Source organism: Hesperophylax consimilis, chromosome 30 (assembly GCF_061612785.1).
Source record: "Hesperophylax consimilis isolate HC1 chromosome 30, BYU_Hcon_1.0, whole genome shotgun sequence".
Taxonomy (NCBI): domain Eukaryota; kingdom Metazoa; phylum Arthropoda; class Insecta; order Trichoptera; family Limnephilidae; genus Hesperophylax; species Hesperophylax consimilis.
The window spans coordinates 13707694-13735002 of NC_142865.1; the positions used below are offsets into that span (position 1 = coordinate 13707694).

At 35.3% G+C, this 27309-nt stretch overlaps 1 long non-coding RNA gene across 2 annotated transcripts in view; it reads right to left on the minus strand.

Annotated features, from left to right (window-relative positions):
* LOC149409661 (uncharacterized) overlaps positions 1–27309 on the minus strand; it is a 463199-nt gene that overhangs the window by 423965 nt on the left and 11925 nt on the right. For both annotated transcript variants that reach the window (XR_016305149.1, XR_016305148.1), the window contains exon 2: positions 16079–16192. This is a non-coding gene — a long non-coding RNA (uncharacterized LOC149409661). The remainder of the gene's footprint in view (positions 1–16078; positions 16193–27309) is intronic.

Genomic DNA, 27309 nt, shown 5'->3' on the forward strand with positions numbered 1-27309 from the left:
GTAGGGATGGAAAGAAGATGGGGAAGAGGAAGTTGGGAAGTACCTGGCTTTTCAGATCTAGTCTCATAACGCGACTAAAGCCATTTCAAAGTATTACATCAAGGTGATACCGAGAGTATCTTCCACTCTGGAACGTGCAGCAAATATACTAATATATATCATTTAAAATCATAAGCAATTAGACTAATAAAATTTACTTGCGGACGCCGGGATTTGAACCCGTGACCTCTAGTTTGCTAGTAGAGAGCCTTACCTCTCGACCACGGGCGCCGCCCAATTGTTGTGAACGATAAAGAATATTCGTTCATATGAACGAATATACACGAACGGACACTTTGCTGGTATAGTATCGTCGGAAAGACTCAACCAGGGTAACAGGGCACGATGACACGATTGAAATCGTAATGATGACATAAAAAACGCCGAGGGTTGAAATGAACGTGTACATTATACACATACACCCTCAAACTTAGCAAGGGTGTGTGCAGAGCCATAAATATTAAAGACGGAATATTCCCGAAACTTCTATGAGATTTCAAATTCTACTCAATCAGTATCCTATCAATTTTTTTAACATATTGTCTATGACATTAACATTGACATTTTTTCGGATTCACTGCCCAAATTCAAACGTGGCATCATGTCAATAATTTAAAGAATTCAATGCGCATACATACAGACACACACACACACCCTCTCACACGTCACACACACACCTATAAACTATACAAGTCACCTGGTAATTAAGGAATAAACATACCACTTAGCAGACATTACAAGGAAACATATCATAGGTACACAACATGAAGTATCTTATTCCTGTATATTGTTTCATCTCTGTAAATCATGTACTGTTTGTTTCAATAATATAAAATAAAATAAAAATATGGTAGACCTGGTTGCATTACATATAGTCATTAACAACTTAATTTACAGCCCTGCCATTGTCACCACTATTAAAGTCCACGTACCGACTAGGAACGCTATCAGACACACTCACTAACCAATAAGATACATGATCTGGGCAACAAGTTATAGAATTAAACGTAATCCGCACCTGCACTTTGTTGAACCTAGAAAATATGTACCTATAGTATTGTTCTAGTTTCTATTTTATTTTATGTTACTGTTACATGTAATAATAACTAATATTGTTTCATATTAAGTTTATCAGTATTGTCATGCTATTTTCATGCTTTAAAAAATGTACGTTTTCGATAGATCACTATGTACATTCTGTTATTATAATCGAGGTAAAAGCAAAAAATAACAATAAAATAAAAATTAGCTAACAAAAAATAGTTTTTAGTTATATTTCACATCCTGATGAAGCTCGACCGTAGCGAAACCGGTAGATGTAATAATAATAAAGTCGTGGTTAATAAACAAAGTGTTTTATTTGATTTAATATATAATGTCTAACCACAAAGTGATTGCTTCCTACGAAAAAATAACAACCCTTACGTAGATGGCGATAAGGTTTAAATTCCCGCTTAACACCATCCGCCTGTTTTGATGTATGCAAGTAAAAAACATGGTCAAAAAGTGCCTTTTATTTTATTTTGTGGATGTTCAGGCACAAATATTTAAATGTAATTCGATCATTTTATAAATAACTTAATTTGCCACATTATACAATAAAATCATAACCGAAAATGGGTTCGTAAGTAGGAGATTTTGAACTTTAAAGCAGTTTTCATGAGCCTACACATTATTTTTTTCTGGGCTTATAAAAAGACTAATATAAAAAATACTCGATTATTTCAAAGGTCAAGATGTATTCAACTCGAAGTATTTAATTAAAGCATCTGAAACATTTCTAGGCGACCAAATTTTCAAACCAAAAACACATGATTTTGAATTACTACGTATGGCATCGCCTTAATATGAAATCACTATTTTCGATTAGTCTTTACCAGTGGCGGTTCGTGGTCTTTTTAACAGGGGGTTCAGAAATTCAAGAGAAGATAAACATATCTAATTAAAATTTACTTACTGTTGTCCTTCGTCAAATAGTCGAATACGGCAGCAGTCACACAACTTAAATAAAGTTAGTGGGAGGGGTACCTACATACTATTGTTTTTAAATCACTTTACACTAGACACAATTATTAGATAATGAGAAAAGTTTTATAGGAATTAAATTGTTTAATTTTTTATAGCACTCAATGTATGTTGCTAATTATTATTGTCTTTTCGAGAAGAATAATTTCGTAGAGTATATAATAGATATTTTAAAACATGGGGCGTTTGCCGAAACTTTCGCAAATATAATTAAGGAATATAACGACTTATATAAAAAAAAATACGAAAACAGAAATCAAAATCGGTCTACTTCAATAGGTAGTAGATTTACAAATGCCATAAGCAAACGGTTGGAGAAATGCAGAAACAAGAAAACAAAAATATGTACAAAAATGACTACAAAGTTAAATACCATAATATAACATAAAAAATAACACTTAACTTGCATCCCTATGGTTCAAAGGTCAAACGTCGGCCGGTTATTCCGCGAAGTTTTCGGGTTTCTTCGGTTACATTCTTCAATGTTCGGAGGTCACGTGATATCATAACGCGTGTTCGACGCACACACTTTGTCTTAATTTTGCAAAGAAAGACCAAATTTTGTATATGTCACCCGTCATAGGGTCTGTACCGGCTAAGATTCTTTTGTATGAAGAGTTTGGAGCGGATTTCAACTCGCACAAACATGGAATAGGTATTGTATTTTTCGGTGGCGCGGGTATTGAAGGCGAAATTTTAATAACGTGCTATCTATAATGTGCTTATATTATTATAAAACGAGTTTGTTTTATTTTCTCATCTTTTTAATGGGGGTTCGCCGCACAAACGCACTTTAGAGAAAACCGCCACTGGTCTTTACTACGAGTCATTTTGCATTATGAATACCAAAAAAACATGCTATGGATAAATTGAAGCTTGCCCTGTCTTTTCGCTTGAGTAGAATTGAAATAAAATTGTTACTTTAATTAATTACTTTACAAAAAAATATAAGCGTAAACTACTTTTTCATTATAAATGTATGAAAGCATAGAAGAAACAATATTGGAAATAAATACAGTTTTATGTCTAAGATTATCTGACAGTTTCCCTGGATTACGTTTTTTTTGTTTCTTACAAAATTTTAAATAACCACTTTTTCGCTAAAATAGACTCCGTTTGCAGCGCAATTTTTATGGGTTTTACCTATATTTGTAGTAATATAAGGCACACTAAGAATATACACTTTATATTTTCTACTTCTCGCTTATTGTCCTAAATTTAATAATGTGCCATCAAAAAAATTGTTATGTTATTGATTATTTTTTTACAGTTTTTGTGTACGCAATACCAAATGCCCTGAACATTATATAATACACTTATGACAGATATCTTATATATATAAAATATAAGGCCACGCGGCGTGGGAGCATCGGGCCGTGACAATAAAGAGTTGCCATTCGTATAAAAAACGTGATCGCCATAAAAAATAATCCTGGGTGGTGGGTTGTTTTGCTGACAGCCCATTGGTACTACTATTGGTAGGGGAAGTTTCACGAAACATAGGGCTGAGAATTGCAAATATAATAAATCAATAATGAATAAAATACTTCGCAATACTAAATATCGGCAAAGTCTGGCAATAGAACGAAAGCTTTACTGCAGTCTTAAAATTTATGCGGTTAATAATAATAAGCGGTTCCGTAGACCTTTATGTAACTTTAATTCCGAGTATTTCGCGGTGTCAAACTTGGACGGTTCCATGATAACTCTTCAAAATGACAATTCAGTGGTAGTTACATATGTAACCTTTTTAACTTGGTGTTTGTTTCATCACTTTTCATAACTTTATAACACTTTTTATAGGTGTGTTCAATTATCATTTTGATGAGTTATCCGGTCACCGTGATGATGGTTTTGTTATCTTTCGATGCAATGAAATATAAATTTCATTTGAAATACCGTAACATTCTTGAGTTACGCAAAACGCGACTTACTTAAATTGGCAGGTACTTAAAAATGAAATGTCGAAATATAAAATCTGAGAGGAGCTACATAACATTTTACACTTAATTTGTTATAACATTTTGTATGCGTAAATGGCATTGTCCATCAAAACTCATCAAAATGACAGTTCAACACGCCCATAAAAAGTGTTATAAAGTTATCAAAAGTGATGAAACAAAAACTAGGTTAAATAGGTCATATGTGTAACTATTTAACCTAGTTTTTGTTCGTTGGAGTTTTGCCGTTTGTATGCAACATATTATTCAAATAAAGACGACAAACTAAGCCATTCAGGCATTTATAAATTAAATTGTAATAATTGTGCGGCATTTTATATCGGTAAGACAACACGTAATGTTAATATAAGGATTAAAGAGCATCTTCGTTGTCTCAATAATAACGGTTTCTCTGAATTTGCCAATCATCTGATTAGTAAAGATCATTCTTTCTGTCATAACACAGGCGCTAATATTTTACATACAAACGGGCATAGTAACAGACCCAATAATCTTGAAGCACTGGAAATAAAAAAAGCTGTAAAAACCCAAAAGTCCTATTCTTAATAATCAATTAGATATATCAAGTACAGTGGTGCCTCACACAACGAACGCCTCGCACAGCGAATGCTGCACACAACGAACTTCCTTTTCGTTCATTTCACGATTCATACAACGAACTTCGCTTCACACAACGAACTTCGCTTCACACAACGAAGTCGCCCGATCTTCTACGATCACTGCCGATTAATTGCATCCTCCCGCGCAGGCAGTCGTTAGACTCGTTAGTCACTGCGTAGTACGCTTAACTTACGCACGTATCGCAGCAATCGTTCTTCATTACGAATTAAATCGCACACGTATCACGGCAGTCGTCCCTTTAAGATAAACTCAACATTTTTTTTATATGATGGGTTCTAAAAAAAGCAGGAAGGTGATTTCTCTTTTGCGCACCATCGGCGGAAAATGGATGAAGATGTGCAAGATTCGATTATTTCTTAAAATTAAAAAATGTGTGTTTTTTTCATTATGTTTTTAGATGTATCTAAATAAAAATAATAACAAAAAATTTATCTTTTTTTTATGTCATCTTACCATATTTTATGCTACAGAACGAATTATTTTTTTTAACATGTATTGTTATGGGAAAACGCGTTTCACATAACGAACTTTTCGCATAACGAACTTGCTCCTGGAACGAATTAAGTTCGTTGTGTGAGGCACCACTGTAGTCCAATATTAAGTATGTTTCCAATAAACCATTAAAAAATGTCCAAGTTCTCCTTATCACCATGTCAGTTGATGCTTTGTTTCTCCATATATATTATTATAATCCATTAGTCTACATAATTATCTTTCGGTTTTTCCCATGTATTTTGTACTTGTGTAAATGTATTGTACGATTTCTCTGTGTTTGTTATATTTATATCATGTTGTCTCCCTCAACATTTTTTTTATATATAAGCTCACACTTTGTACTTCTTGTCTAGTAATAATTTGTACCCTGAAAATGCTTGAGTAAAGCGAAACCGGTCGGTTATAAAAATTATTAAAAACTCGTGGTTTTAAAACAAAAAGTATTTTATAGTTATTTATTTTTGGGGTATTATGCAGTGTTGCGCTACCTCCTTCTTTAGCCAACGTTTCGGACAGCATTACAGTGTTCATCATCGAGGCAGATGTGGGACTTCCTACACATCTGCCCTGAAGATGGACCCTGTAATGCTGTTCGAAACGTTGGCTAAAGAAGGAGGTAGCGCAACACGGCATAATACTCCAAAAATTACATTAAATACAATGACATGTTCATTCATGAGATTCGCCCGAAAATCTTTCCGAAACGAAAAGAAAAAAAGAAGAAAATAACACATATTATTATTTGTGCGATTATTTAAAACATACAATCATTAGAAGTCGAAATATTTCAAAAACATTGATCGGATACAATACAACCGAGATTTTATCGTTATGGTTTCGTGTTGTATCTTTTATGTAACAAAAATGACCGTCGTTATACGAAGCTAATATCATGTTTTTTAGAAAAAAAATCCAGAATTATGTCCCACGTATTCAAAGCGTAATTCGATTGATAACGTGCTTGGACTCCGTCCATTATCAATAAAAACGTGCCTAAAAAATAACCCTTTGTGTGTTTGACAACCGTTTAACGAGGGAAAAGTGTTCAATTTTTAAACAAAAGCCCCCTTGCATATGTATATACTCGTATATAACCGCGGTGTAAATAATATTACGCGGTGATACTGAAAAACTCGACTTATTAGCACGGCGAAGGTATGGATACCCGGGCCTTAAACCGGGCTTATGGCCGGCTTATACCAACGCACCAGAACATAATAAAGGCGGAAGGTGCATATTATTTAACTGTATTGACGATTTCGAGAAAACCGATATATTCACCAATTTCATTCGTATAAATAAATTAACCCGTAAAAAGTTTTTTTATTATAAGACATATATTTTAAAACTATTATAATTGAAATAAATTGTTTTATTGAGGATTAATCTTTTCTACCTAGAAACTGGAGTCGACAACTCTACCAACTTCGTCAAATGCCGATCGGGTAGAACCGATATTTATTTGGTATATTAACGGATGTAATGTTGTCAGATTGCAGTGAAATGCGTATATGTGTGTGTACTTGATTGCCACAAAAAGTTGATAGAATGCATTGTCAATGACAAAGAGTTTATTTGCTGAGTTTCAGCTCGTTCGGATGTCGGGAAGTGGGTTAATTTCCGCTCCCAAGATTTGAATTCATTCATTACCGAAAATAAAATTAAAATTAGTCCAATCTTGACTTTCTTATAACATAGTATGCTGAGGATCATTTCTGAAGTCCAATGTTGAACCACTAAATATTACTCAAAAATTGATCCTTAAAGTGATTTACAAAAAAATTCTGTTCTCCATCCAACCTACTTTATAAGGAATGTAATGTTATGTGTATAAAACAGCTATATATCACTCAAATACTTTGTCGATTTTTTATCAATATTAAATTTGCTGAAAGAACACAACAAATGCGGACAACTAGAATTTAATTAGCTCTACATTGAACTTTGTGGCGGTACATACTAAAACTTCTTTTGGTCAAAAATCAGGCACTACTTATGTTTAATATTCTTCCACATCATATAAAGTCTACCAATTCCATAGTTAAATTAAAAAAAGTTAATTAAGGTTTTTGTATTGACAGACGATTGTCTTAATATTTTTTCATCCTTGTCTTTTCTTAAATAATAAGATTTTATATATGTCCCATTTGCTAAAAACTGAATGTCACCCTGTCTGTCTTTATTATCTACTTTGCTTTTTTTTAATAATGATTAGTTATGGTTCAAATATTGTTACAATATACTGTCAAATTACCCATCTGGTAACACATCTAATACTTATTTTTTTCTTTAATTTTTAAATATTTTGTGTTTGTATGTAAAATTACTTTATGTTGGTGATTACTCTTATATTTGTTTAACTCAAATGTAAATTGTTAACCTCGATACAGGCTTAGTCCTAGTGCGATAAAAAAGTGTTTTATGTATAGTAAGATGCAATAAATAAATAGACGAATTTAGAATTTAATATCTACATTCATCGAATAAATAGTAGATCTAAATTGCCGTTAAAATCCTTTTAAAACCGATGAAATAAAACACTCGCACCGTTGGGGATTAAAGTTCAGATGAAAATTACGGTTCATTTATCATCAGTCGAAATTCCAGTGCACATTTAGGCTGGACAATGGGCTAGGGCGGTTGCGGAAATTTAAATTCTGTGGAAACTGCGAACTAAAAAAATCACGTTGTAAGCTGTAATCGATGGAATAGAATTAATGGGATGGGACTGTGCGGTTAAGAAAATGAAGCGGATCGGTTGGTCTAGCGAGCTTTTAATTTTTCATATTAACTCCACACAGAAGTGGAAATTAATTCCCTCAGGGGCCTATGTCATCATTTCGAATGTTACGTAGTCTTTTTGAGGAAAGGAAAGAATGAACCTAGGTAAAGAAAACATTGAGGCAGGAGAATCATTTCATGGTCACACATAGTTCACTGTACAGGTTTTCTCAAGAGGAGTGTAAGGATGATATACAGGGTTTTACAATAAGAGGTGTTATTTTGATATTCAATCGTAAAAGATCAATGGAGTCGTTGCTTGTGTGGCACGTAGCGCCGACTTGTTGAAAGTAAACGTTGTCCAGATCAATACCAACCAATTCTCATCAATAATTCGACTACCATAATACGGACATGTGTCTAGTGTGGTAGTCGAAAAGCATGTAAAAAACATGTATCCTAATATATTTTTATGAATAAAGAAAATAAAAAAAAAAAAAAAATAAAAAATCATCTCTCGATAGCGCAATCCATTCACCGTAACTGTTGCTCCAGCCTCATTTTCGAAAAAGTAAGGTTCAATGACTCCGCCGGGCCATAAACCGCACCAAACAGTCGCACGTTGAGGATAAGGAGAGTTTTCAACAATAACTCTTGGGTTTTCCGAGCCCCAGATACGACAATTTTGCTTGTTGACGAAGCCACCGAGGTGGAAATGGGCCTTATCACTCAAGATGATTTGCATTTGATTCACTCAAGTGAATTTTAATAATTTAAATGCGTTGTTGAAGCGTGTATCGTTGCATTTTTACTAATGGCGTAGTTTCTACTTGTCAAATGTCAAAAAAATGACAGCTTCAAAAGTAACGTCTACCGAAATAGCGGGCTATTCAAAATAACACCACTTATTGGAAAACCCTGCAGATAATTAAAAATCAATGTACATGAACTAATGTTGCGCCTTATACAATGTGTTCCACGCTCATGCCGCGAAAATTTAGGGGTGATGGGGTTATTCTTGATAATCTAAGAAAAAATTCTATTAAAGTTTTTTAAACAAAAAAATTGGATTTACCAAAAAATTATAAATTAATTCTAGGGCATTTCCCACGTTGGCCGTTTGCCACTCAAGTTTCCACCTATCTTCTGGGGTGAGAGGTAATCGGAGGAGCCTCTCTCCTTCCGCCCAGAAGGGCTATCGGGACTTCAAGCAGCATGCCGGATGGGAGACGACATCTTCGTGCAAAGGTATTGCGCTTCTATGTTTGATATTAAAAAGTATTTTTTGGAAAGATCAATGTTTTTTCAATCGATGCAAAGATTTCAAAGATAATTTAATTTAGTTTCTAAAATAGTATTTATTTTAACGACAACTTCAAAAAGAAGTAATATGTAGCACATTTAAGATACCTCGGTAGCATTCGGAAATTCCAAGAAAATTCACAATATCGTTGAGACTTGCTGGTAAAAATATTTAAAACCTGAAGGGTTAAAGGATATTTTCTAAGAAGCTTAATTAACGGGTGATACCATCTTTCTTTGGAATTCTCTAATTTTTGTATATCATTTTTAATATATTTACGAAATATTTTTCAATTAACTGTCTGACTACCTAGTCTGTTTTAAAATCTATTTTACTAAGATTTATCTAACACATTTAATCCCAATGGCAGCATTAGTGCATTTAAGCGTACAGCGGAGTTAAACCATTGTGCATTGTAAAGTTTGAATGGTAAATAGAAGCAGATTACGATGCGGATTAAAACCAAACACAGAACGTGGAGAGATTGCAATCGGATTACCTTTATACACAAAATATAGACGAAATACCAACACGAACTAACGATTACAATTTAAATTATTATCACAAACAAACAATTTGGGAGGCGGGTTTGGGTACCGCCGACGCGGAAACCATTTATTGGATAACCAACACCACTGCCATAAGTCACCCCAAGTGGTTCATGGATGACATGTTCAGGATGCGCCTGCCCTTCAACTGCGTGGCGTGCCAGATCGGAAGAGGACGGTTTGGGGAGATCCTTTGACCTCTCCAACTGGTCTCTCGACCCATCGCCTTGCGCTGCAGTGGAAGGGACATATTCCTATCTCCGTCACTCTTGAATACACTGATCCCTAGATTCCTACCAAACCCTAATACAGGGTTTTCCAATAAGAGGTGTTATTTTGATATTCAATCGTAAAAGATCAATGGTTTCATTGCTTGTGTGGCACGTAGCGCCGTCTTGTTGAAAGTAAACGTTGTCCAGATCAATACCATCCATTTCGGGCCATAAAAAATCATTAATCATCTCTCGATAGCGCAATCCATTCACCGTGACTGTTGCTCCAGCCTCATTTTCGAAAAAGTTAGGTCCAACGACTCCGCCGAACCATAAACCGCACCAAACAGTCACACGTTGAGGATAGAGAGGCTTTTCAACAATAACTCTTGGGTTTTCCGAGCCCCAGATGCGACAATTTTGCTTGTTGACGAAGCCACCGAGGTGGAAATGGGCCTCATCACTCAAGGTGATTTGCATTTGATTCACTCAAGTGAATTTTAATAATTTCAATGCGTTGTTGAAGCGTGTATCGTTCCATTTTTATTAATGGCGTAGTTTCTACTTGTCAAATATCAAAAAATGACAGCTTCAAAAGTAACATCTACCGAAATAGCGGGCTATTCAAAATAACACCTCTTATTGGAAAAACCTGTACCTTTTACCTTCCCAGAACTTTCTCTCCTTCGTTTCCTTAAAAAGACCCTCTACACAGCAATCCAAAAAAAAAAAATAGTTTTGCACTGCATAAAAACATTTGTAATGTAAAAAAAATAATTCATTGTATTGTACTATTTGACTACAGTTTGCTATTTCTCAAAATGTAGGAACAGGAGGAATGAAGCGCGAGCAGAACCACGAAATATGGGAAAGAAACGAATCAACCGCATTTTCCCTGTTTATACGCAGCATTATGCACCGAAAGTAAAATAAATTATGAAATACACGTTCACGGAACGAGAAATGCATAAGATTCTCAGGAAAAAACCAAGCAAAGAAAAATCACTTTTGTGTCGGTACATAATATGGCGACATGTTATGTAAGTGCAATGCATCTTTATAATGATACATGTACTGGCTGACGTTTAACCGGTCGAGCAGCGGAAATTTTTCCGTTTTTATACAATTAAAAAACGTAAGGTGGTCGCGGTAGAAGTGGATGGTGAGAAGCGGCCTTTTGATTTATTTCACTTGATCGCGCCATTCTTCCTGGGACGTCCCCGAACTCTTTTACCATTCTCTTCAAAATCATATAATTTCCTTACATTTCTTCCTTCTGCTCTGCATTACCAAATCATCCAAGCGTCCCTTTCTTAATCTCATATATTAAGTTTTCATCATCTTGCAAAAAATGGAAATAAAATAGATTTAGTATGCTGGGAGCATTTTTTAAGGTCCAAAATACCATAAAATCAAGGGAAGTACGGTGAGCTACCAGCAAATCCACGGTGGATTCGTTGGCACACTACGGGTACAAATATCAGAAATCCACGGTGGATTCCCTGGCATACTATGGCTACAAATGTCAGAAATCCAGAATGGATTCGCTGGCACGCTACGGGTACAAATGTCAGAAATCCACGGTGGATATCTTGGCACACTGCAGGTTAAAGAATCAAATTAAATTATATCTATTCCTTAAGTAAAACATTGCCATGAATAACATCGGGAAATTAAAAGCAAATATCTTTCCGACTGATTCGATGACTTTTTTTCCATTCAATCGGAAAAAAATCCACAAGCGGAGGGTATTTTATTCCCCGATAGCGATTGGACCAGAGGTGCCGTAAAGTCCCAATGAATTCTCACATCAAATTAGGTGACTCGACAGAATCAGCGTGCAAAGTTAACCCCCAGGATACGAGAAAATTTGGTTAAAGAGTTGTGAAGGATACAGAAATATAAAAATATCCATAAACCGTGGATATACGTGAAACGAAAACGAATAAAAGAGATAAATTTCGAAGTGTAATAAAATATAAATAAATACAGAAAATGCATAAGGAATTAGATAGTAAACGTTAAAATTTTTATCTACGAAGTTCTTAACAATTTACTAGCAACTTTCTTTAGAGACAAACTACATTACAGTAAAGAATTCCACACGCACCATACAAGACAGAAAGAAAGCATTCTAAAAAGGTTGAACAAATAAAAATAAAAACAGAATTGTTTACTGTATAAAGACATTCAAATGTATAGCTAAGTTCTCAGTGAAATTAAAAATGTACCTATATTAAGCATATTTAAATAAGAAAGAGTAAGTATTAGAAATATATAAGCATGTGTAAATTAAAATGTCTATATACGAGGGTGGGTCAATAAGTCCTTAGAAAAGCCGACAGGTGACGCGACTAGTACTGTAAGCGGTTTGTTTTCATGCAGCGGCACTACCGATTCAGTATGCTGCGAAGTTTCAAGCAGATTGGTCGGGTTGTTGCGTGTTTCTCGTACATTTAAAAAAAAAAATTGCTTGTTTACAAAAATGGAGAAAATTGAGTTTAGAGCTGTTATTAAACATTTTAATATAAAAGGGTTAACAGCAAAGAAAATAAAAAATGAGTTGGATTTAGTTCACGGCACATCTGCTCCTTCACTTGCAACTATTTATAACTGGTTAAATGAATTTAAACGTGGTCGTACATCAACAAAGGATGAACCACGCTCAGGACGTCCTGTAGAGGTGACTACACCAGAAACGATCAATAAAATCCACGATATGGTGTTAAGTGACCAAAGATTAAAGTTGAGTGAGATAATTGAGGTTACAGGGATCTCAAAAGGTAGCGTCATTTCTATTTTACATGACAAATTGGGCATGAAAAAAATTTCTGCAAGATGGGTGCCGCGTTTGCTCACAGTCGATAATAAACGCAATAGGGTGGTGGCCTCTAAAGCCCTGTTGTCGCTCATGCAACGCAATCCGGATGAATTTTTTCGTCGCTTTGTGACTGTAGATGAAACATGGATACACCACTATACTCTCAAGACGAAAGAACAGTCAAAGCAGTGGATTGCGAAAGGCGAACCATGTCCAAAGAAGGCGAAAACCGTAAAATCAGCTGGTAAGGTTATGGCTACTGTATTTTGGGATGCACGTGGAATTATTTTCGTTGACTATTTGGAAAAAGGAAAAACAATAACAGGGGATTATTATGCATCTTTATTGAACCAGCTAAAAAACAAAATTGAAGAAAAACAGCCTCATTTAAACAGGAAAAAAATCCTCTTTCATCAGGACAATGCCCGTGTTCACACATGTTTACGATCAATGGCTAAAATTGAAGAATTGAAGTTCGAATTGGTCGACCACCCACCGTATTCGCCAGATTTAGCCCCCAGTGACTTTTTCCTTTTCCCAAACTTAAAAAAATGGCTAAGTGGACAACGTTTTTTTTTCAAATGAAGAAGTCATCGATCGGACAAATGCTTATTTTGAGGACCTTCCGAAAACTTATTTTTCTGACGGTTTAAAAAAATTGAGAAACGTCTAACCAAGTGTATTGAGCTCCAAGGAGATTATGTTGAGAAATAAAAAAAAAATACAAAAATACTAACTGTTTTAATGCTTTTTTCTAAGGACTTATTGACCCACCCTCGTATCAGACCACATGACGTGGATCTATTTTAAGTTTGATTATTAAACAAAAATAAAAGATTTTTTCAAACAATGCCAATTTACGTAACAATATGATCGCACCCAACACTTCAAATTGTATTGGGCACCGGCTTTAACATTCGGGAGCCTCATTCGATATAATGTCGAGGTATTGCAAAAGACAACACTTGAAAAGTCAGCATTTTCTTCTCCAGAAGGTCCTCTCCCATTTTGGGACGACTAGCAGAAACATGTCCCTTGCCCGATTTAGGGTGCGAGCACTATCGGAACGAGATTTGGCAGAGGGAATAGTCAGATAATTTCAGCAGTTAACTTGGTGGGCGAACAGTTTGCAGATAAACAAAATATGCCATGACGTGGTGTTATTTATTGCGTGCGCCAAGATGAGCGATATACACTGGGATACACGTATAACTATAATAAAACTTATATAAATTCAGGTACGAGTTGTCTCGATACAGGAACTGCTCCCAGTGAAAAAAAGGTGTAACAAAAAATACTAATAATAAATAAATATAAGTTTCTAATGTTCTGAGGCACTTCTGCGAATTCACTTTGAAAATTTGAGAAATCGCTTTCCAAATAATATAATTACATCCAGATAGGTAGTAAATGATTTTTATAAAAATGCTTTCATTGAAAACCACTTTACTGATACTGATAAACAAATACATATAAAACACCAACCGGTTTCGGTTTAGCCTGAACCTTTCTCAGGGCAGTAAATATATACTAAAATTAATACAGAATTAGAGAAAATTAAGAAACATATAAGAGGGGGATAGAACATCAACTATGGTAGTGGGGGGAACATGGTTGATTTTTTTGTTTGTTTATTTGACATTTGCAACTGACTGCAAAATAGAACTAAGAATTTAAAAAAATTCTAATAAACGTTAATCGAAGCATGTTAAACATTTCCAATGTAGTTTTTTCATCACTTGTGGAGTAAAGTGTCCCCAGCTTGTAATTTGCACTGAGGCACATAGTTTTGTAATCGCGACGATCAAAGTTACGCAAGCCAGCCAGAGTGCCGCCGCTGAACCATCGCCCAAAGTTGTTCCTTGAACAAAGTTACCTCTGCATGATGCAGATTTTTAATTAGTTTTCAGAGTCAAAAAGGTCTCGATTGCGTTTTCAGAGGTTTATACGTTTATGAAGGAAATTGAGTTCCCGGACTATTTTATACAATACTAGAGCAAACTAGTGAAATATCGAGGAATGTTATAATTGCAGGATGTGTGAAGCTGAAAGTATTTATAAAATATTAATTATAAGTAATAAGTTCAGATCACGCACCCATGCACCGACAACCGAAATTAGAATGTTTAATTTCGGTAACTGGGCAACTCGCTACACTTATGAAAGGGGATATAGTCATGAAAAAAACTAGGTTCTTTTCTTCAATTGACAGTCCTTAATTTTCATTAAAAAAATATTTTTGCGACTACATAAAACATTGTACGTACAAAATATTACTTAACCGCCGCACTTTATAAATCATGGCACAAGTATAGATCATGGAAATTACCTTACCTAATCTAACCGCCGCACTTTTAGGTTCAGATCATGGAAATTATTTAACCTAACAGTCGCACTTTGAGGTACAGATCATGGAAATTACCTAACCTAACCGCCGCACTTTTAGGTACAGATAATGGAAATTACCTAACCTAAACTAACCGCGATACTTTTAGGCACATATCATGGAGATTACGCTTTGTTTCAACAATTTCTTCAAGAATCAACATGTACATACACAAAATTAGGTTCTAAGAGTTGGGTTAATTGAGCATTTATGCATATTTAGATTGGAACAAAACTTTGGCAAGTGTCATTCCGTACAAAAAAAGTCCAAAATTGCGGCAAAGGGATCGTCTTATAAGGTGAATTTTGAACTTTGATTGAATAAAAATGGAATTATTATGAATATTTTACCAAATAATTTTACGTAAATCGTTGTTTCTTGTAGTAATTAAGTTGAAACGAAACGTGATTTCCGTAATACGTGTCTATTAAAAGTGCGGCGGTTAGTGAAATATTTGCCGATATTTCTTAGTCCTCCTCACTAGCGTATCCTGTGCTGAGGCGGACTAAAGTTATTGTCGTTTTTAGTGTTTTTTTGTTGACCTCTTTCAGCCAGATTATCATTCTTGATTGAGTTGGCATGGAACCTTAATTTCATTGATTTAGGGTTGTCCCAAAAGCTGTTGCTGTTTTAACCGTTTTGCTTGACATTTAACTAAGATCTTATTTTAATTTATGCCACTTTAACTAATCCCAGGTATACCCACGCACTGGCTTTGTTATGCATCGCAAAAATCCACCCCTCCGTACGATAAACGGACTCCTAACGAAACAGACGTGTTGTTATTTTATTCTACTCAAGGCGCTGAGGCGACAACCAATGACCTAAGGCAGAAGCAGAGGAGTGCTACACCCGTATGGTAAACGGACTCTTCACGAATTGTTGTTCTACTTAAGACGCTGAGGCGGCAACCGATGACCTAAGTAAGAAGGAGAGGGGTACTCACCACAGTGATGGGGTAGGCCGGATTGACTATGCTGTAGAGCAGGATGTGGTTGGGCCTGGCGGGCACGTCCGCCCTCTTCCGTCGAGGCTCGCCGCCGAACGCGCCTCCGTTACTCTGCAAAGGTTAAAAACAAACATTCTATTGAAAAAATATTACATGGGATTAAAAAGATCATTAATCCCTACAGAGTTCTAGGGTCATATATGACCGAGTGTGGGGCCGTTCAAGTATTATGTAAGCACTATAGGGGGGCAGGGGTGTCTTTGCTTTGCTTATTTTTGATGACATGGGGGGGGGGGGTCGAGATAGTGATTACGTCAGCACTGCTCAGCAGTAGTTATTTATTTTTACACATTGGCAACCCACACATTATCTATGTTTGAAAACCGAATACATATTCGGGGATTCCCACATATAATTAATACGTTTAGGTACTCGCTTAAAAAACAGAATACATTAACAGAAAAATGCATATAGGTACCAATTTTTACGTAATCATGGGAGGGGGGGGTAAGAGCTTTGCTTACTTTTGGTGGCAAGGGGGAAGAGGGGGTAAATAATTGTAATAAATCTGCTTACGTAATACTTGAACGGCCCCTGTCCATATTTTGCAAAAGTTTATATTTTTTCTATCATGCGGAAATCCGTATTTTTTGACGTCAGAAAGAGAAATAATAATTCTTTCCAGTTTGCCTCCAATATTTATACTGAATGCGATAAATAAAATCCCAAAAATAACCAAAATGAATCATTCATACTTCATGTCGCCATCGTAACAATCGGTTTATGTTTAAAAGTTATTTCTTATTTTTTATTATATTCGAGATAAAAGTGAAGTTACAGTTTTCCAAATTCCTCACACAAAACGAATGTATTTCGAGTTATCTCAATTTTTCTACGATTGGAGTAAAAAATTAAGTAAAGATATGGTTAGTGTTTTTTAGAACATTTTGCACGTATGATATAATTTTTTTTTTAAAATATCTTTTTCTCCTTTCTAAAACAGTATTTGTTTTTACGGCAAATTTGGTCAATGGCTAAGTTGTCATCGCGTTTGGGTCCCACCCAGGCGCGGCGTGTTCGGTTCCTCAGCTGTCCAAGTCCCGCATCACAACACAACCAACATTTTGCGCTTACTGTGGTGGAAGTGGGAGATTTTCAAATATTGTCGGCTTATTCGTAACCCGGGAATGTGTGTCTTTCTTTTTTAAATACAAAAAAACACTTTGAGGGTGGAAGAAAATAAATCAAATATCGCAACTCCAAAACAGTGGGATATATTAATTAACCCTTCGGGCTTTTAAATACTTTTACATACAAGTCCCAACGACGACGGTGAAATTTCTAACGTAATTTCGGAATGCTACAGAGTTGTTTATTAAAATTTGCTATATATTCTTGGTTAATATTATATATTAAATTGTCGTAAAAACAAATACTTTTAGAAACGAAAAAAAATATCAGATGTTTGCATTAGAAATAAACGTTGATATTCCTTTAATAATAAATTTTCAATATCAAAAACAAACAAACTCGAAATGTCAATAATTTTTAAAGAATTCGGTATTTGAAAACACATTCCTTCTGCGTAGGAATAGGTAAGAAAACTGTCACTTCAAATTTTATGCCGTTTGTACAATTAAAAATATATTTTTACTGTCAATGAAAAAATAGCCCCCAAATTATAAGATTTTGTCCATGGAATCGAGTATAAATATTTTATTATAATGGAGAAGAATAATTATATTTCTTTCCAACGACGAACAAATCACATATCTTCGCGCTATATAAAAATATACTTTTATAATGATAAGATGCCCCGGTCAGATCTGTCCTTCAGAGGCTCTGAAGTATGAATATGATGTTTGTGGCTAGAAATGTCCTATCGAGGCTTGAAGGGCTAAGTAAATACTTTTCGTATATATTTCTTGTTTTGTAAATTTTTCGTTTCATGTAATCTTTTGATTTGAATAATTTTTTTAATTCATATTCCTTTCTCACATATTTAATTAACTTATTCCATGTTATGCTGTCTCAGTAGAGGTAAAGCCACAAGGAGGAAATCCATAATTGGTTTTATTTTACTATATAATACTTATGTACAAACTGATTAAATGTAATACTGTCGATTTCCCGAAAATTAATAAATAAATAACATTTGATCAACAGGTATGTATATCTCAGTGATGCTCTGAATAGCCAGAAACTTCAATACTGAGATTTTAATTTTAATCCAGTCATAATTTTTTTATTACAGTGGATAACCAACACCTGCCAATCTGCCATAGGTTACCAATCTACCAACAACCAATCTACCATAGGTTACCCCAAGTGGTTCGCTACGTTTGTTGAGTTAGCAAAGGTGCCCGGGTTCATGGGGTTAGGTTTGTCTAGGTCTTGACGGCGGATGCGACTGCCCACCTGCTATGTGGCGGGCCGGATTTAGAGAGATTGGATGCGGGAGATCTAACTCTCCAACAGGACTCTCTCGACCCATCGCATTGCACCGCGGTGGGAGGGGTGAATTCAAACGACCGTCACTCTTGGACACACTGACCGCGAGATTCCTAACCCACCCATCATACCCTTTTTTCTTCCCAGATCTTCCACTCATTTCTTTCCTTAAAAAAAACTCTCTACATAGCATACCAACCAGAGCAAAAGATGAAATAGATCCTGAGGTTAATTATTTACCTCATGGCCTCTTGTGTGGAGCTAATGCAAAAAATATACTTTTCTTAGATAATATTTGGTCAACAGCAAATCTCAGTGTTGCTGTGAGTAACAGGAAAATACAATACTGAGATTTTAAGTGCAAAAGAGGCTTTTTACGCGATATTTCAGTGATTTATACTCAAAAGCAATTTTTCAGAGATATCATCTAACTATGTATATTTTTTCATCCTTGTCCTTTTATCCTGTATTTCTTTTTTTTCTGTTCTCTGGTACTTTTTAAAATAATAGTCTATTATATTTTTTTTATAATTAAATATCAATGTATATCATGGTTACCCTACATGTTTAACTATATTATATTGTAATCAGAGATGTGCTTTATTTCAAATAAATCCATTTCAAATGGAAATGCAAAATGCAAAATGGGTATTTTCAATTTTGCATTTTAAATGCTTTTCTCAATGCATTTTCCATTTTAAATGCTTTTTTGCAACATTCTTCCTACTATCTCCACTCATCTTTTTTCATAAGCCCCAAATATCAGTCGGTCCTCAAACTCGCTATGAGAGATAATTTCCATTTGTCAAGTTGCTCCCTGTTTGGAGCCCTGGCAATTGAGTGATACTATTACAAAAAATACTGATTCAAATACTGAACATGGGGCCATGACGCTGTAATATTAAATGTTAGATAGCAGTTTCTACGTTTTTACGTTGGCAACATTAGTCCAGCGCAAATTTTTTGTGGTTTCATAATCTGTAGTCGTGGTGTTTTTGGATTTACCATCATGTAATATGTTTGTTCTACATTGATGTCCATTATTAAATGACAAAATTGTTAAAAAATTCTATAATTATTTTAATTGTTTGACCTGAGAAACCATTTTCCATTTTCAATGCATTTTGAAAATGGGTATTTTGCATTTTGCATTTGAAATGCTTTTCTAAAAACCATTTTGCATTTTCAAATGGAAAAGTTTTGACCCATTTCCATTTTGCATTTCAAATGGTTTTGGGTACCCATTTTGCACATCTCTGGTTGTAATGAATTGGCTGGAATTAGCTTAATAGGTACCCAATTCGTAGAAACATTAATGTACCAATATTGTTCTCTCAATATACAGGTTTTCCAATAAGAGGTGTTATTTTGAATAGTCCGCTATTTAGGTAGATGTTACTTTTGAAGCTGTCATTTTTTGACATTTGACAAGTAGAAACTACACCATTAATAAAAATGGAACGATATACGCTTCAACAACGCGTTGAAATTATTAAAATTCACTTGAGTGAATCAGATGCAAACCATCTTGAGTGATGAGGCCCATTTCCACCTCGTTGGCTTCGTCAACAAGCAAAATTGTCGCATCTGGGGCTCGGAAAACCCAAGAGTTATTGTTGAAAAGCCTCTCTATCTTCAACGTGTGACTGTTTGGTGCGAGTTATGGTCCGGCGGAGTCATTGGACCTTACTTTTTCGAAAATGAGGCTGGAGCAACAGTTACGGTGAATGGATTGCGCTATCGAGAGATGATTAATGATTTTTTTATGGCCGGAATTGGATGGTATTGATGTGGACAACGTTTAATTTCAACAAGACGGCGCTACGTGCCACACAAGCAACGAAACCTTTGATCTTTTACGATTGAATTTCAAAATAACACCTCTTATTGGAAAACCCTGTATAATCATTGTTATTTTTTTTTTTTTTTTTTGTAAAATGTATTAACCTCAACACGGGCTTGTCCTAGTGAGGTTAAAAATTCTAACTAAAAAAATATTTACAATGTAAAGAAACAATAAACTGTTACTTCGGGGTAGCGATGTGTATCTATTTTTCATCCTTAACAATTTATAGTAAAATCATTAAAATGTGGACAGACGCTGGGTTAGCCACACATGCCGTATCCTTTTTCTCACCGCCATTACATTATGTATTTAAATAACTCGCAAATCAGGATTCCGCTATGCCTCCCCTAAGGTACCACCATGCAACCGTTGTCTTCCCAGTAAGGCTCATACAACATGTAGGAAGCAGCTCTCTTAATAATAAACCGACCTCGACGGTGAATCGTAGGCACTTTAGTCCTGTGTAGTAACGTAGTACCTTCTCACGCAGTGCTTATTTTTCTCTGGAGAATATTTTTACAAAAGAGAAAGCTCGTCTGATGAATTTATTGAAAACATCCAAGAAAATGGTTTTTTTTTGGCGGTATATGAAAGAATTAAAAATTCATGAAACTGTTTTTTTGTGCGTGTTTTTTTCTTCACCCTTGATAGTTACGATGAATAATTTACTGCACTCCTCCCATACCTGATTTAGTCTCTTAGCAGCTTTCGCCAATTAAAACTGAGCGAATGCTAAGGTTAGTAAAATTTATATTAATGCATTACTAAGGACAGGTTGTTTCTGAGAATTTTAACAATTCTTCAAATTTTAAAATTAATTTTCAAGTTCTGTAAAAGATTTTTTCAAGTTGTTGTTATTATTTTATTTCTGTCAAGCAACTATGATACAATAACAGAACCTGCATAGGATTTTCACAGAATAAGAAAATGAACGTTGAAATTGGATGAATTGTTTAAATTACAAATAAATTTAAATTACGCCCAACATTTGTACACAGTTGACACTTGTCACATGAGAACGGGTCGCTTCTACGATTCGTTCTCAAGTTCAACAGCTCGGCTGTGGAACGAACTGCCGGCCTCTGTGTTTCCTCCCTCCTACAATATGGGACTCTTCAAGACCCATGTTCACTCCTTCCTCTCCACAAAAAGACCCTCCACACAGCATCCCCAAAGATGACATAGGCCCTGAGGGAAATTATTTTCTTCAGGACCTCCTGTGTGGAGTAAATATATTAAAAAAAAAAAAAAAAATTCTCCGAAACAACCCGACCTTAGATTTAGACGTTTCAACCATCTTTGTCATGCCATTATGATTGTTTAACATTTGAAAGTCTCCGTAAAGTGTCGATTTTCAGCCCGTTTCAGCATTTGATCAAATTGTGATCTGCCGTCTAGCGCAACAACTTTACCTCTATGCTTAACGGCTAGTCGAAATTCCATCACACTGAAACACCGAAACGGGCCGAGAATCTGCGTTTAATAAAGACCGGTCAAATGTCAACTTTTTAAAATGGCGCTATCTAATATGACGAAGTTTGAAAGAACCGAACCTAAGCGAAAATAATTATCCAACTAAGCCCGTTATCACAATCAACATAAACCAAATACTGTAAGACCCTGCGCAGAATTGAATTGCGCCGAAGACCTTACTAAAACGAACTTAATTTTCTGCGCAGGTTCTTACAGCACTCGGTTTATGTCGATTGCTTACCGACCCGTGGGACGACGGTCTAACATAAATCACTATCGTATGTAATTTATTCACAGGTTATTTACTACATTAGGAAAATGTGTCACATGTGAAAAATCACGCGATATATGAATAAAAAATAATTGTTTTTTTTTTAAATGCAATGGCCTTGAAGGTAACTAAACTGACCATTACACCACCGACTAATATAAGAACGGCGGCATAAATAATATGTACTGAAAATAAAAATTAAGTTTTTTTAAATTTTAGTATGTTACCCACGTAGCGACGCAATTAGCCAATTATGAGAAACTTCCGAAACTCGATGCAATTAGGAAACTATTATCCATTTTAGGGTTGCCGAATCGATTTATTTTGAAAATCAGTGGTAGTCGGAAGCGTGTATATTGGAAAAACGTCCTAGATCAAGAAACACAAACACACTACAACAGCTTTGTTGTAGTGTGTAAGCTGTAACCTTTGTAAAACCGGGTGTTTTAAATAGTTACACAAGGACAACAGTACTAAAGAGCGTAGAGGGTGTAACAAGATATATGTATCGTGCACATCGCGGACGTAATTCCAGCAAGAGAGCTCAGTTCCGTGGAAATGGATATATTAAAAATTCACAAGTCAGATTTGCTGAAACAAATTGAGCGTTACCCCTCCACCGGTGCAAAACACACCAACGTGTGATTTTTTTTATTAACTTCTACGTTGTAAAAAGCGTAACTGTTAGAAATACAGAGTTTTCCAATAAGAGGTGTTATTTTGAATAGTCCGCTATTTCGGTAGATGTGTCTTTTGTAGATGTCATTTTTTGACATTTGACTAGTAGAAACTGCGCTATTAATAAAAATGGAACGATACACGCTTCAACAACGCATTGAAATTATTAAAATTCACTTGAGTGAATCAAATGCAAATCATCTTGAGTGATGAGGCCCATTTCCACCTCGGTGGCTTCTTCAACAAGCAAAATTGTCGCATCTGGGGCTCGGGAAACCCAAGAGTTATTGTTGAAAAGCCTCTCTGTCCTCAACGTGTGACTGTTTGGTGCGGTTTATTGTCCGGCGGAGTCATTGGACCTTACCTTTCGAAAATGAGGCTGGAGCAACAGTTACGGTGAATGGATTGCGCTATCGAGAGATGATTAATGATTTTTTATGGCCGGAATTGGATGGTATTGATCTGGACAATGTTTACTTTCAACAAGACGGCGCTACGTGCCACACAAGCAACGAAACCATTGATCTTTTACGATTGAATATCAAAATAACACCTCTTATAGGAAAACTACTTCACAAGTGAATTGATTCGAGCTGAACACAGTTGCATAAACCCAACAACTCAACACAGAAAAAGCTAAGTGAATTTCATGACACCATAGCTCATAGTTCAAGAGTTTTTCTACGGGCCAAACACACACAGATTATCTGCTTAGAGTTATTCAACATTATTACTGCACATTATCACGTTTGGTTATTTAAAAGAAACAACCAAATTATATAATAATTAAACCTGGTATGTAAATTTGATTGTGTACACAGAGTTTAATGAACTTAAAAATCTCACGTCGAAATCTGCTAACATTGCCAGTGAAATGATTAACGATTGAGACCAAGAACTCAGCGTGTTTAATATTCAAATAACGATTACTCTTATAAACACTGTCTTAGAAGCGCTGAACAGGTAATACCTAGAAGTAGAGATGCAACGAATTTATTTTTATTTTTTATATTAACTCCACACAGGAGGCCCTGAAGAAAATAATTTCCTTCAGGGCCTATTTCATCTTTGGGGATGCTGTGTGGAGAGGAAGGAGTGAACACGGGTCTTGAAGAGTCCCATGTTGTAGGAGGGACGAAACACAGAGGCCGGCAGTTCGTTCCACAGCCGAGCTGTTGAACTTAAGAACGAATCGTAGAAGCGACCCGTTCTCATGTGACAAATGTCAACCGTGTACAAATGTTGGGCGCGCGTTTGGCGTGTATCCCGACTACGCACCGGTGCCGAAGGGATCAATGACGCTAGTTCCTCAGAGCATCTTCCATTGTAATACCGATAGAACAATGACAGCATACCTACCTGACGCCTGTGCTCTAAAGATTGCAGTCCGTTTGTTAAGATTGGGGAATCTATCAAACGGACCGCCCGTTTTTGCACAGAGTCAAGGGTTTTTTTCAGGTATTTAGGGGCTCCGGACCAGAGATGGCTGCCAAATTCGACAGTAGGGCGCACTTGCGATTTGTACAGGGTCAGCAGTTGTGTACTATTAAAGTATCTGCGGGCCCTGTACAGTACGCCCAGCTTCTGAGAGGCCAGCTTTACTCTGGCTTCGATGGAGCCCCCGTACGAATAGTGATTTAGCCGAATACCGAATATTCGACTGCGCTCTCGGCCGAAGCGCGTGTCTGCGTATGTTTATGCTCGCAAAACTCGAAAAGTAGTTGACGGATTTCGATAAAAATTTCAAAGCTTGTTCTTGGTTTGTTTGGTCGAGGGATAACGTCCTCAACTACGTATCCGGGGGTTGCATGTCGCGGAGTCGAATGGAATTACTGCCGCGCCAGTCATATGTACTGTACATAGGGTAAATGAAATAGTTAAAATTTAATTATAATTCGATTTCTAGACTATGTAGACGAGGATGTGGCGAACTTACTTCATAATTTGTTTATGAACGATGACATTGAAAAAGGTCCGTATGCCTAGTTTGTCGAGTAGGTACTCTAATATTGACTAGACTCGGGAGTTCGCAACACTCGGGCTCCGAATTAACAATTATATTTAAGGCGATGCACTACGTCGTGTAATATTTTAAATTGAGCCGATATCAATAACAACCCTTACGTAGATGGCGATAAGGTTTAAATTCCCGCTTAACACCATCCGCCAGTTTTGATTTATGCAAGAAAAAAACATGGCTAAAAAGTGCCTTTTATTTTATTTTGTGGATGATCTGGCATAAATATTTAATTTTTTTTCGATCATTTTATAAATAACTTAATTTGCCACATTATACAATAAAATCATAAGCGAAAATGGGTTCGTAAATAGGAGATTTTGAACTTTAAAGCAGTTTTCATAGGCCTTTACATTATTTTTTTCTGGGCTTATAAAAAGACATATCTAAAAAATACTCGATTATTTCAAAGGCCAAGATGTATTCTACTCGCAGTATTTAATTAAAGCATCTGAAACATTTCTAGGCGACAAAATTTTCAAACCAAAAAGACATGATTTTGAATTACTACGTATGGCATCGCCTTAAGTGTTGTTTTTAAGGTATTTAGTAAAAAAAGTGTAGTTTATTGTAGAAAGCATTTTTTATTACAGGCATACATAGTACTTGATTATTATTCCTGAATTCTTATTGTTCCTTGCTTAACTCACATGCATACATCAGCACATACATATAATAATTATCTATTACGTATTATGAATATTTACATGACTCGAGTGTGTATTTAATTAACTCCCAGACTTAGCTTAACGGGCTAAGCTCTAATGAAAGTCGCATGCAAGGACTAGCGGTAAAAATCCACGTCAGCGGGATGTAAGCAACTAGTTATCGTAAATGACATGACGGTAAATATCCTCAACAAAGGTCACGAGCTCGAATCTCGTCATCCACAAATCATTGCATCATTTTTTTTTTTTTTTAAACTTCCGATTTAGTTGTCCGGGTTAAGTCTTCCCCAAAGGAAAAACTTAACCCTTCCACTCACTTTTCCACAAATGATCAGCTAGTCAATCAACACTATGTAAGTGCATTATATAAGTAAAATAAATACAAAACAATACAAGAACAACAACACGTCAAATCACCAGATATCAAATGGGAAAAAAAAATTCACCGTCTCCAGATATTTTCATATCAGAGGGTTCGGCTCGGTAGAACTTCTAACAGGGCCTATAAATCCTACTGATCCCTCAACATAAATATTTAAAAAATCTTTTGTTATCCTACATGTATTCAAAATGACCGACTTTTGCATCTTTATATATAAATTTTTTGATAGATCTAATACGCCTAAATTTTTAATTAGAGAGCTAGGTATAATGCCAGTAGCCGAAATAACGAATGGTAATATTTTTATAGTCTGAGAATGCCAAATTCTTTTTATTTCATTTCCTAAATCTGTGTATTTTCTTATTTTTTCACTAACAGATTTTTGAATATTACAGGAATTTGGAATAGCAACATCAATGATATAAGTAATTTTTTTAATTTTGTCATGTAAAACTATATCGGGTCTATTATGACTAATCGCTCGGTCTGTTAGTATAGTTTTATCATAATATATTTTATAAAATTCGTTTTCTAAAAATGAATTTGGTTCGTATTCATAATATGGTACTACATTACGGCAGTCAATCAAGTTATGTTTAATTACCAAATTTTGGTGAATTATTTTTAAAACTTGATTGTGCCTAAATGTATACTCGGACGGTGCTAATATAGAACATCCCGATATAATATGTTCTATAGTTTCCGGAAAGGCCAAACATTTTCTACACAAATCATCAATTTGATTTGTATCTTTGATTATATCAGGGTGGCCACAAAAAACGGATTTCAAAATTCCCTGATAATTCCAGGTTTTCCAGGGCAGTTTCTATATTTTTCCCTGATATAAGGATATAACGTTCAAAATTTTATTTTTGAAACACGATTATCATCTTCGCCAGAAAATTAGAACAGAGACATAAATAAAGGGAATTCCGTCATCTAAAGCATTTATTATTTCTTTGCACCACAATGATCTATTCAAAACAAAATACACTTGTTACAAATTTATGATATTTCGCCTGAAGACAATTTGTGTACAAATGAAAATACCAGACAAAAATAGACAAATAAACAAAAAATATTAACATTAAAAGAGATACTAACAAAGTATCACATGAAAGAAGCAACAATATTAGGGAACAGTTTAGAATATTAATAATTTAAAAAAAAACAATATACCCTTTGGGTAAGCAGTTGGGACATTAGATAATACAAATAAAAATATGGTAATAGAGAAAATTGAACCATAGCATTTGACTAAAGCTTAGAAGGTGATTTATTATGTATTTACACGAAACTATGATATAAATAGTGATGCAATGTCATTTTAGAAATACTAAAATCCATGATTTAAATGTTAAAATACCTATAAAAAACACACACACCAATTAGTTGACAGATCGTGTATAGGTATCATTATTATTAATAATAATAAGAACAGA